This window comes from Rhincodon typus, chromosome 21 (assembly GCF_021869965.1).
Source record: "Rhincodon typus isolate 14 chromosome 21, sRhiTyp1.1, whole genome shotgun sequence".
In the NCBI taxonomy this organism is placed as follows: domain Eukaryota; kingdom Metazoa; phylum Chordata; class Chondrichthyes; order Orectolobiformes; family Rhincodontidae; genus Rhincodon; species Rhincodon typus.
Genome location: NC_063352.1, coordinates 8,595,964 through 8,608,771, shown reverse-complemented (window position 1 = coordinate 8,608,771; position 12,808 = coordinate 8,595,964). Strand labels below are relative to the sequence as shown.

At 40.1% G+C, this 12,808-nt stretch overlaps 1 protein-coding gene across 1 annotated transcript in view; it reads left to right on the top strand.

Annotated features, from left to right (window-relative positions):
• Positions 1 to 11,750: 11,750 nt before the first annotated feature.
• LOC109922346 (protein CLEC16A-like) overlaps positions 11,751 to 12,808 on the top strand; it is a 74,597-nt gene continuing 73,539 nt past the window's right edge. The window contains exon 1 of the mRNA XM_048609675.1: positions 11,751 to 11,796. The gene's annotated coding sequence lies outside the window, so the exon portion shown is untranslated. The remainder of the gene's footprint in view (positions 11,797 to 12,808) is intronic.

The window sequence follows — 12,808 nt, the reverse complement described above, 5'->3', positions numbered from 1 at the left end:
AAAAAAATCAGAGTTAACGTTTCGGGTTCAGTGACCCTTCCTCAGAACTGAAACGTTAACTGATATTTTTTCCTTCACAGATGCTGCCAGACCTGCTGAGCTTTTCCAGCAGCTTCTGTTTTTGCAGCCTTGTGTAGTTATGTTTTGCTGACTAACCACTACATTAACTAATTTACAGCATCTGCAGTTCTTTTGGTTTTTACATGAGGCTACAGTTTTTCTGTTACAACAGAATGTATTAACACAAAAAAGTGAAAACAAAAAGGAAATGCTATCTAGCCTCAAACTTCATTTTAAAAAATCTTAAAATATGCATGAAAACCAAGTTTTCAGCCTTCTTCCCAACAACACCACTTCAGAGATTCAAATACAGAGCAATTATCCCTCTGTTTCAAATCTTTGTTGTACTTAATTGATTCTCTCTGGTTTCTTTCCTGTGAACTGTGGACTTGTCTTACATGAATACCCACAAGAAAAATGAGAGGTTAGCTTCTCACCTTCTTTCAACCTACAGATCTCTTGTATATGGACCTGGTTCAGAAGTTTCATAAACTAAAGTCTTCTACTAATGTAACTGTGTTCTCCCTGAACTGCTTTATAAGAAAGAACTCCTGCTTTCTTGGAGGAAAGATTATTCTTGCTTCTGACCACAGTTAGATTTCTTCCAAATTGCTCCATAAACTTTCAATCTCTGGATTTTCTGAAAATCTATTCTTGATTAATCTGGACTGAAAACCAGCTAATGGTCTTCAATAGTCACTCAACCTATCATAAACAACCACAATATAAACAAATTTCCATTAGCACACCAAGGGTCTGATACATTCTGGATTAGGCCACTGTGTTCCAGAGGAACTGTGTCAAAATGAAGAAAATTTGACGGCAAACTTGGAGTGCTATATCTTGTTTGTTTTGTTTTCTTTATTCATTCACTGGATGAGGGCGTCTCTGGCTCGGCAGCATTTATTGCCCATCCCTAATTGCTCAGAAAGCAGTTGAGAGTTAACCACGTTGCTGAGAGTCTGGAGTCACATGTAGGCCAGACCAGGTAACGATGGCAGTTTCCTTCCCTAAAGGACATCAGTGAACCAGATGGGTTTTTCCCGACAATCAACAATGGATTCACGGTCATCATTAGATTCTTAATTCCGATAGTTATTGAATTCAAATTCTACCATCTGCCATGGCTGATTCGAACCGGGTCCCCAGAACATTGTGGGTCTCTGGATTAACAACCAGCGATAATACCACTAGGCCATCACCTCCCATGTGTACTATTTGCTCAGAATTACTAAGATTTTAATAAACTGCATTTTAGACTTTTTGAAGTTGTAATCAGCATCTGTTTATGCTAGTCCTGCACCGAACATGAAAAAATTGTCTTTCTGCTAGTTAAGTGAAAGTTGCATTGACTAGAAAGAAACCAATAACAAGTCTGGAATTAGTTGGCAATCTGCTCACTAGCTTACTGGCAACAAATTTAACTTGAAAGAGGAAGAAAATTCATTTGCTTCTGGAACCTTTAATGAAATGAACTCTTGGGGAAAGAAAGAGAAATTGCTAAAGAAAGTGAAGTCTGAAAATCGAGAGTTTTGTTTCTGCTTTATTTACTCTGTCTCGCAGTCTTCCTTGGAGTTCATCATTCATGCATATATTTTGTTTTGCCACTGCTGTCACCATCTGGTAAATTGTCAAACTGGCTGTTCTCTGAAATGAAACCGGACTGGTTGAGGGTTGATATTTTCAATTCTGTGAAATTACAGTATATAGCAGGCATCCCAGCAGCTGTTGCTAAGCATTATGTTCTACCAATTCCAGGAGAAAAGATTTTTTGGCTCAGGTTTTGAAGTTTTCTACTTCCAACTGAGATCTGTGTCGTTGAAAATCCAAACTTCTTTATTCTTTTGGACCTTTGAGCAAATTTAGAAGATTTCTGGAAAAGCTCAGCAGGTCTGGCAGCATCTGTCAAGAAAAGATCAGATGTAATGTTTCGGGTCTGGTGATCCTTCCTCAGAACATACGTTCTGGACCCGGACCTGAAACGTTAACTCTGATTCCACCAATAAGAGACAATCTAACCACCATTCCTTGACATTAAATGGTATTATCATCAATGAATCTCCCACTGTGAACATCCTTGGAATTGCCATTGACCAGAAACTAAATTAGACTCGCAATTAAAAACGGGCTACAAGAGCAGGCTAGAGGCTAGGAATATTGCAGTGAATAACTCGCCTTCTGACTCCCCAAAGCCTGTCCATCATTTACAAGGCAAAAGGAGGGTGGCTAATTAGGTGCCATTATTTGAGACTGCAAGGAAAAGCCAGAGAACTACAGACAAGTGAACCTGATGTCAATGAGGAAGGTTGAGGAGGGGGTTCTGCGAAACAGGATCGACGTGCATTTGGAAAGGCACGGACTGATTAGGGATAGTCAATGTCATCACAAACTCACTAACCATGCGTCCTAAATTTTCATCCAGATCGTTTATATAAATGTCAAACAACAGTAGACACAGCACCAATCCTTGTGGCACGCCGCTGGTCACATGCCGCTAGTCCAAGAAACAACCCTCTACCACCACTTTCTCCTAACGTCAAGCCAAGTTTGTATCCAATTGGTTAGCTTTCCCTGGATCCCATGTGATCTAACCTTAATAGCCAGTCTACCTCGTTGAAAGCCTTTGTGTGTGGGAAATCGTGTCTCACAAACTTGATTGAGTTTTTTGAAGAGGTGACCAAGAAAATAGATGAAGGCAGATCGGTAAACGTCTACATGGACATCAGCAAGGCTTTCGAAAAGGTTCCCCATGGTAGACTGGCTAGTACAGTTAGATTACATTGGATCCAGGGAAAGCTAACTAATCTAATACAAAATTGGCTTGACATTAGAAGACAGAAGGTGGTGGTAGAAGGTTGTTTCTTGGACTGGAGTCATGTGACCAGCGATGTGCTGCAAGGACTGGTGCTGTGTCTACTGTTGTTTGTCATTTATATAAACGATATGGATGAAAATTTGGGAGACATGGTTAGTGAGTTTGTGATGGCACTAAAATTTGTGGTTTAGTGGACAGTGAAGAAGGTTATATAAGTTTGCAATGGGATTTTGATCAACTGGGCCAAGGAATGACAGATGGAGTTTAATTTAGATAAATGTGAGATTTTGCATTTTTGGTAATAGAAACCAGGGCAGGCCTTACACAGTTAAGGGTAGGGTCCTGAGAAGTAGTGTTGAACAAAGAGACCTGGGGCTGCAGATGCATGGTTCCTTAAAAGTGGTGTTGCAGGTATATAGGATGGTGAAAGACTCATTTGGCTTCATCAGTCAGAGCGTTGAGTACAGGAATTGGGACATCATATTGTGGCTGTACAAGATATTGGTATGGTCCCATTTGGATTACTGTATGCAATTCTGGTCGCCCTGGTACAGGAAAGATGTTATTAAACTGGAAAGGGTGCAGAAAAGATTTACAAGGATGTTACTAAGACTGGAGGGTTTATGTTATAAGGAGAGGCTAAGTAGGCTGGGACTTGTTTCTCTGGAGTGTGGGAAACTGAGGGGTGACCTTAGAGGTTTATAAGATCATGAGAGACATAGATAAGGTGAATAGCTAACTACAGGAGTCCCAAACTAGAGCACACAGGTTTAAGATGAGAGATTACAGACTTAAAATGGACCTGAGGGGGTACATTTCCACACAGGTGGTGTGTATACAGAACAAGCTGCCAGAGGAAATGGTAGTGGCAAGTACAATTCCAGTATTAAAAAGACATTTGGACAGGTACATGGATAGTAAAGATTTAGAGGAATATAGGCCAAACCCAGGCAAATGGGACTAGTTCAGTTTAGGAAACCTGGTTGGCTTCGACGAGTTGGGCTGAAGGGTCTGTTTCTGTGCTGTATGACTCTGGTTCAGTGAATTGGGAGTGGGGTGGAATACTCCTCACTTACCTGGAAGAGTGCAGCCCCAACAATCCTCAGACAGCACCTTCCAACCCCACAAACACTTCCATCTAGAAGGACAAGGGCAGCAGATACATGTGCACACCACCCTTTGCAAGTTCCCCTCCAAGCCACTTACCGTTTTGACTTGGAAATATATCACCATTCCTTCTTTGGGTCAAAATCCTGGAATTCCCTCCCTAATGGCATTGTGGGTCAACCCACAGCAGATGGACTGCAGCAGTTCAAGAAGGCAGCTCACCACCACCTTCTCAAGGACAATAAGGGATGGACAATAAATGCTGGCCAGCCAGTGACACCCACATCTGATGAATATATTTTACAAAATATTTGCATTTTGTTCTGTTTCTATTAAATTCGTTGTGGATTTACTTTTATTTGGTCATCAACAACTGATCTGTCTCTTATTCCCTGCGTTCATGTCATTTGATGTTCACTGTCTGGTATAGCAGGTGGGTTAACATCATGTTACAATAACAGTTGCATTTCTTTGATTGCCAGTGTTGTATTGGTATCTGTCATCCTGATTTTTGAATGCAAAATAATTTTGTCCACAACTCTGGTTAGTTCAGCTGAATCTAGTAGCTCTTCATCACAAACTAATAAATATTGTACTTCCCCCTTTGCTGAGAAGACAAGGAAAGATGCCTATTAATGGTTGCAATGCACACCATTAGTAGATTTGTAGCACAGCTGTAGAATCGATTTTGTAGCACAGCTGTCTTCCTAATACTGTACACCTAATCAAATTCTAGATCAACTATGCCACTTTAACAACTACTTGATGGAAGTATATGAATTAATAGGACAATCTGTTGTGTATTCCCTTTGAGAAATATAATGGAATAGAATTTCAACTTTGAGCGCAATTGGCAAGCTGGGTGCAAATTGCTTTCTAAATTACCTGAGTTATCTGCATCGATTTTATGGCTTAAGTTTCTACTCACCGATGCGCACAATTATGACCATAAAATCTTTCAGGAAATAATACAAATCAATCTCTAAATAATGAACATCTTGGACTGACTTCAGTGACAAGACCTTAAAATGCAAGAACAAAAGTAAGCTATTTGGCCAATTGAGTCTACTCTGCCATTTAATGAGATCATGGCTGATCTGATCATCCTTAAATCAACTTGCCTGCCTTATCTCGTTTATTCTTGATTTCTTGACAGATTAAATATCTGTCTGTGTCAGCTTTGAATAAACTTAACGACCCACCCTCTGCAGTGAAAGATTCCACAAGTTTACTACCGTGTGCCTGGAGCAGATGCCACTACATGTTCATGCCAGCATGTCTTCCCTTACGTATAGGACCAAAATTGTACCAGTGTCCTAACTGAGGTCTTACAGGTGCTTTGTATAGTTTTAGCAAGGCCTCCCTATTCTTATAGTCCATTCCTTTTGAAATAAAGGCCAGCAGCCTGTGGCACTCCACGAGTAACAGGTTGCCATCCTGAAAAATCCTCTTTATACCAACTCTGTCGTCTATTAGTTAGCCAGTCCTCTATCCGTGCTAATATACTACCCCAGCACCAATGGTTTTATCTTATTAAGTAGCCCTCCGTGCGGAACTCTTATAAAGTGCCTTTCAGAAATCCAAATGTATGACATTCACTGGTCCCCTCTGCTTATCTATCCTGCTTGTTACCTCTTCAAAGATTTCTAATAAATTTGTCAGACATGATGTCCTTCACTAAATCATATTGACTCAGGTGGATTATGTTATATATTTTTAAATGCTCTGTATTATAACTTTAATAGTAGAGACCTTCCATTTTTAAGGGTGTTAGATCAGCAATGCTTCAATCATCCAGAACTTTCCCAGAGTCCAAGGAATCTTGGAAGATTGCTACCAGTGCATCCACTATCCTTGTAGCTACTACTTTTAATATCCTAGGTTGCAATCCATGGGGATCCCAGGAGACCTATTAGCCTTTTGCCCCATATTTTCCCTGGTACGTTTTATTTCTACCAATAGTTCTTGTTTTACTTCCTCCCATATTCCCCCTTGACCCTAGATTATTTTTTTAATTTTGGAATGTTAATAGTGACTTCAGTTACAGAACGTATTTATTAAATGCCTCTGCCATTTCCTGGTTGCCAGTTATTATTTTTCCAGGGAATCTTATGTTCCCTAAGGGAACATATGTTTATTTAGGCCTGTTTGTAAATATATTTGCAGTTGCTCTCGCTGTCTGACTTGGTATTACTTCCAAGTTTATCCTTGGTTTATTTTTTCCCCCTTGATTTATTCTTTTGGCCATGTTCTGTTTTCAGAACTTACGCAATCCTCTGGTTTACCACAAATCTTTGTCACATTGTGTGTTTTTCTTTCAATTTTATCTTTATCTGTAACTTCTAAGGTTAACTGTTATTGGTTTATTCCCTTGCTAGAGTCCTCTCCTTCCTTGCAGGTAATATATCTTAGTGAGTCATGAATTATTTTCATCAATGATTGCCATATTTTTCCTCCACTGTCTTTCTTTTCTTCTAAACTCCTCATTTCATAGTCTATTCCAGCTAACTCCGTCCTCATTCCTCATTACTATATAATTACCTTGATTTAAGTTTAGCTATTTCCAACCCAAGTTTCTCACTCGCACACTGAATGCTAAACTTTACCATGTCATGACACCGTTTTGCCCTGAGTTCTTTTCAACTGCCTCGAGACACTTTACCAGATCCAAAATAGTCTCGTCCTTAGTTGGATCCATGACATATTGTTTGATGAATCTGTCTCAAATACTCTGAATTATTCTTTGTGGCTATCTCTGCCAGAGTGAATTTCTCAAACTACATGACAATCAAAGTCACCCATGATTAATTTACTGCCAATTTTCTGCTCGGTCCTACAGTATAAGTTAATGATGGGGGGGCCTATATACTACCCCCACCAGTGTATTCCACCCGTTGTTATTTCTTACTATCTTTCTTCTTCCATCTCATGCTTAAAGTGCCATCTTACTACTCATCTATTCCTGCCTGACCTTTCAAAAAAATCTATCACCCCTCAATATTTTGTTCCCAGCTTTGATGGCCTTCTAACTATGGCTGTAATGACTACAAGATCACATCCATTAACACCTACTACTTGTATGTTTTGTTCTGAACACTCTTGCACATTTAAGTGAAGAACCATTAATCTTGCCTTTTCACCATTTTCCCCATTTGCTACTGTGACATATTTGCAGACATCTTTATATTTAAATGATGTGAACATAACAATTAGGGGGAGAAGTAAATCATTCAATGAGATCCATTGTTTAACAGGAAGCTATCGCTGCCTTGAAACTGTTCAAGGGCACCATTTCCACTGCTTTGAGGCAGTGTGTTCCACAGTATCTCAACCCTCCGTGAAAACAGTGCTCATCTCTCTCCTAAAATGGTGACCCTTAATTTGAAAACGATGCCCCTGTTCTGGACGCTCCCACAGCAGGAAACATCCTTTCCACGTCTATCTTGTCAATAGCATTCATGATCCTATGCGCTTTAACCAAGTAGCTTCTTTCTTTTCTGATGAAGGGTCTAGGCCCGAAACGTCAGCCTCTCTGCTCCTATGATGCTGCTTGGCCTGCTGTGTTCATCCAGCCCTGCACCTTGTTGTCTCGGATTCTCCAGCATCTGCAGTTCCTACTATCTCTAGCTTCTTTCTTTTCTAAATTACAGTAGAAACTAGCCCAGTTTTTCATCCATTCATCATAGACAATATACTCCTCCCAGATATCAATGTCATGAACTTCTGAACTGCCTCCAAAGTGTTATCAACCTTTCTTAAATATGGAGACCAAAGTTAGAGTATTCAAGATGTGGCCTTGCCAATGCCTTGTATCACTGAAGCATAATGTTGCAACTTTTATGTTCAATTCCTCGTAGTAAAAGATAGTATCCCATTGGCCTTCTGTTTACGTGCATACTAACTTTGTGACTCATGCAGTAGGATACGTAAATCCTTCCGCAGCCTGGATTTCCTCAGTCATTGTCCTTTTATGTAGTACTCTGCTTTTTCATTTTCCCTGCTGAAATGTAGAACTTCACATTTACCTGCAGTTTATTCCATCTGCCAGAATTTTTGCCCACTATGTCAGTATTTGTCGCCTACAAATTTAGCTACTACGTCCCTTTGTTCCTTTCATAGAAGTCATTGATATAAGTCGTAAGATGCCTTGACTCCCCAGCACGAACTCCTATAGTACTCCACTCATCACATCCTCTCTGGTTATTGTAAATACTGTAACTATTTTCAGTAAAATGGAGGAGTTTGTCACACTGCATCTGTAGAGGCTAAGAAACTACTCTTCGGATAAGACCATTTAGGCATCAAATCCCAGAGATAGGATTTATTCTGTGTGGACTGTTATTTTTTTAAAAAAAAAGACTCCCCCACTCCACCAAAGCAGCTTTTGTTTTGGTCACTTCAAGAATCTTTTTTGGGATAGCCCATTTATGTGGGTTCCATGTATTTAATGATAGCAGTCTTGTGCAGTTTTATTAATACAATACAGATGAAAATAGATTTACCACAAATATAAGCATTATTAATAATCATATCAAATGCGCCACCTGTGAGCATCCAATTTTGGGTATTTGAAACTGACTTTTTAGTAAGTGGCTCAATAAAATGTTTGGTTCATCAGTTTACTAACTGTATATCAAATATATTTTAAGCAAAGCCTCTTAATACTTAAATCTATATTTTTTAAAAAATGCTTAATTTTAGTTCCATCTTGCCATTGTGATAAATACAATGAGACGTGATCACCTTTGTAGACAGGGCCACCTTCCACTGTTGTCTTTTGAACTAGTGCTAAAAAATTATGGACGCTTGTTTAGTTCTGGGTGTGACCTGCATTAGAAATTTGTTTCTCTTGAATTTTGGGTGAATCATGCTGGGAGACAGTGCAACATGGTGGAAATTTTACCTCAATGTTCTTATCACTACTGAAGTGAGCATGCAGACAGAAGTTATGGATTTCGTAGGTGTGACTGCGCGATGCAGTTTTACTTGGTTTTGACCTTTTGTGGGCTGCTACAAAGGTTTATTTGTGAAAACAGTCACATTCCGTGTCAGTGAGAGTTGTGGGGCGAGAGCCATTGAAATGAGAATTCATTGTTCTAAATGATGACTTGACTCTTTTTGCAACTGCTAGAGTCAACGCAATTTTCTTTTATTAATTGATGCCGTGAGCATTGCTGATATATTGTCCATCCCCAGTTCCCCTTGAGAAGTGAGAGATGACCTGAAAACTACAGCTGCTGCAATCACTGCAGCGAATGTGCTGTCAGTACTACTAGCTAAGGAAAATTTTGACCCAGAAAAGAAAATGCAAGTGCAGCAGCACATTTCCAAGTCAATTTGGTGTGTGGCTTGGAGGGGAATTTTCAGATGGCGTTGGTCCCATGCGCTGGCTGCCTTTTTTTCCACCTTTTGTCATATGGGAGGCATGGAGAAAGAAAGCTGGGGAAGAGGGACCTCCCAGTTGATGCAGGCAGTTGATGCTTGATAAGGAGGCAGCAATTCCCCTCCCCTTTCACTGAATGATAACTCACATGCTGCACTCTGGATGCAGGCCTCTCCAGTCACTCTTCATACAGGTTTGACTAACAAAGGGGGAAAAGACATGAAAGTGGAGTTGAGGCTCTTCCTATATCTTCACCTCCCTCTTCCCTTTGAAATCTGGGATGCAAGCAATCCAGACCAGGTAAATTATCTTCGATCATAGCCAGCTCTTCCAATACCATAGTGAAGTTATGGCACAGAAACAGGTTGTTGAACAGTGTCTGGGCTAGCTGAATAAACCACTCTAATCCCACTTTCCAGCTACTGATCTGTTACAGCATTTCTAATGCAGATTCAGGTTCCTTTTTAAATGGGTTGCTATCTCAAATTGAGTAGCAAGTTCCAGACACCACCATCGTCAGGAATGTCATGAACACAATGGAGGGCTGATAAAAGGAAAAATGGTTGTAGGTGTAAATGAAGATGTCTGTAGAGAGACCCATGGTATGTCACATCTTAAAGTGCAAAGGGAACTTCAAACAACGCTTCGAAGGGGAAAGGGACAAGCCAAAATAGACTGAATTGTTTCAGAGATAGTAGGAACTGCAGATGCTGGAGAATCTGAGATAACAAAGCGTAGAGCTGGATGAACACAGCAGGCCAAGCAGCATCAGAGGAGCAGGAAGGCTGACGTTTCGGGTCTGGACCCTTCTTCAGAAATAGGGGAGGAGAAGGGGGTTCTGAAATAAATAGGGAGAGAGGGGGAGGCAGATAGAAGATGGATAGAGGAGAAGATAGGTGGAGAGGAGACAGACAGGTCAAAGAGGCAGGGGTGGAGCCAGAAAAGGGGAGTGTAGGTGGGGAGTTAGGGAGGGGATCGGTCAGTCCAGGGAGGACGGACAGGTCAAGGTTGAGAATGCCCTCGACCGTGTCTCCCGCATTTCCCGCAACTCATCAGGGTGTCTGAGGCTGAGAGATGCGGTGAGACAGGGGATAGAGAAAAGGAAAAAGAACAGGCAGAGCGGAGGAGCTCTAGCTGGAGGGTCCTACTCCTCCATCTGACTGGATATTGCACCTATCTCTGCATGCACAATGCTCCACCCATCAATTCAAGCTGCAGAGTAGTGTAGTCAAACCAACTTCATGTTGTGTTATCATAAATTAGCATATGAGTGGGTGAAACATTAGTGAGCTTATCTATCTGGACATGTAAGAATGTTTCTTTGGGCATTGATTGATTGGAAGGTGTATTTGGGGCAGGCTCAAATGTCAGTGAGGGTTGTGGGGGTAAGGTGTCCTTGGTGGCTGAGTAGGTTCCAACTCACTGATCTGCTTGTGGCTTGTGTTGCTTGACAAGGCTTGATTTCAGCAGCTTTTGGTTACCAGGAAGATCATGAATCCTACTGAGTGGCATAACAGAGTACAGGGATGGTTTGGCATACTTTGTTTAATGCTTTTGGCGAAGACAATTTGCTGGAGTGTTTGCTAGAGTAATCTTAATTTATGGAGATTCATTTCAGATGCTGATATAGATTGCTTAAGTACACTAGTGTAAGCAATATAAATAGCTGTATACACAGATTTAAGTCCTCAAACTATTCAACATGGGACCATCAGCCTGGTAGCATCTCACAGTTTGCTTTTTACTGACGCTGAGCTTCAGTGCTCAAGCTCATTGGAAATACTAGAGTGGCTTGATATGAGACTACATTCCAGTGGCATGTTTTATGGATTTGTGAACTTGATTATTTGATTCTTGTAAAAGTCTCAACATTTCCATTGAGGTTGTACCAAATAGAGATGAAATTGAGATGGAGGAAAAGTTTTATATGAACTGTTTTTGTGTATCTCTGTTGGACTAATCCATTTAAGCATATTGTCTTGGAGAATCTGTTCCTTCAGTCGACTCGTCAATAAGTGAAAAGCAGTAATAAATGCACTTGATTGTCCGAATGGAAAAGGGCATATGTTAATATTTCCATGGCTTTTTAGCCCTTAGCTATTCTGACCGCCTCTGACAGTTAAAGTGGGGACTCAAATCCACCACTCTGATTGCAACCTTATAGCAAATCAAGATGTCTATATTTACATTGGTATAAGCTGCCCAGAACACAGCAAGAACACAAGGCTAGAGATTATTTTGTTTTGATCCATACCTGTTTTTATTTGCATCTTGGTTGTAATCCAGCTTGGGTGGGATGTTCTCTGCATTGATTAATCCGGTTGTGCTTTCCTTCATTGTTCCTTTTATTTCTGCTGCTCTACAGTTTTTCATTTTTTTTCTACAGGGGGCAAGGGAAGAAAGTGTCCACTTATTGCGGCGTTTCTATAAGGTAAGGCTGGATTTTTAAAGTGTTTTTAGGCTGATGTTAGTGCAATGTTCCCAAGTAATAGGGAAACCTTGAAATGTGCTCAAAATTATTTAGTTGGATAAACTTAAAAAAAAAACAGGCAAGTCAGAATCTTTGTGTTGTAGACTAGAAAGAAATTTTTTTTTTTTTAAAAAGGCACTTAAATTTTAAAATTGTTCTGCCTTGACAATTCTACTGCATCAACACATGTTTTAAGGAATATGGATTCAATGGTTTAATGGCAAATGTATCTCATTAATTGCCCATCATTTATTATCATTGGGATGTGATTTTTGACATTTGATGATCAATTCCATTAAGCCAGTAAAAGGTAATTGTCTACAAAGACCATTCCTATATAGTTAGAAAGCACCAAATTATTTTCTTCTACCATCAATGAAAATGAGACATGGACAGAAGTTTCCCCAATCTGCAGTGCTTGTCTTGGAAAGGTATAAGAATGTGAAAGCCAAAGGTAATGAATGTTTTACGTACACTGAAACCTCTACCAAATGTTAACGTGCAGATCATTTTCTTAAACCAGAGTTGGAAAGGGAAGTTTTGCTGTCAAATTTGTGTGATTGGTGCTCCGCTGTTTGGGACAAAAGTCAAGGAAATATTGCCATGACTCTATGGCTTTCATATTTAACAGTTTAAAGAAAGCTATTTGTACCAGGTCTTTACCCTTAGGCAAGATTCCCTTTCTAATGAGAAGCATTTTTATTATTGTTTTGTAATTTATCATCTTGTTATTGAGGTTGCTTGAGTGGATTCCTTTCTCTTAATTTTCACAGTTTGTTTTTCTGTCTGCCTCCTTTTTTTTTCAATTTATCTTTCAGTCAGCATGCAGGAGAAATCTCTCTCCTGCTTAACCAAACACACACACATTCTCATGTGCAGTTTTGTGCACATGCACGCTTACTCATGCATGCGGGCACTTTTGTTTCCCTCTCTCTTCCAAAGCGCATAATCCTATGCATCCAAGATAACAAGG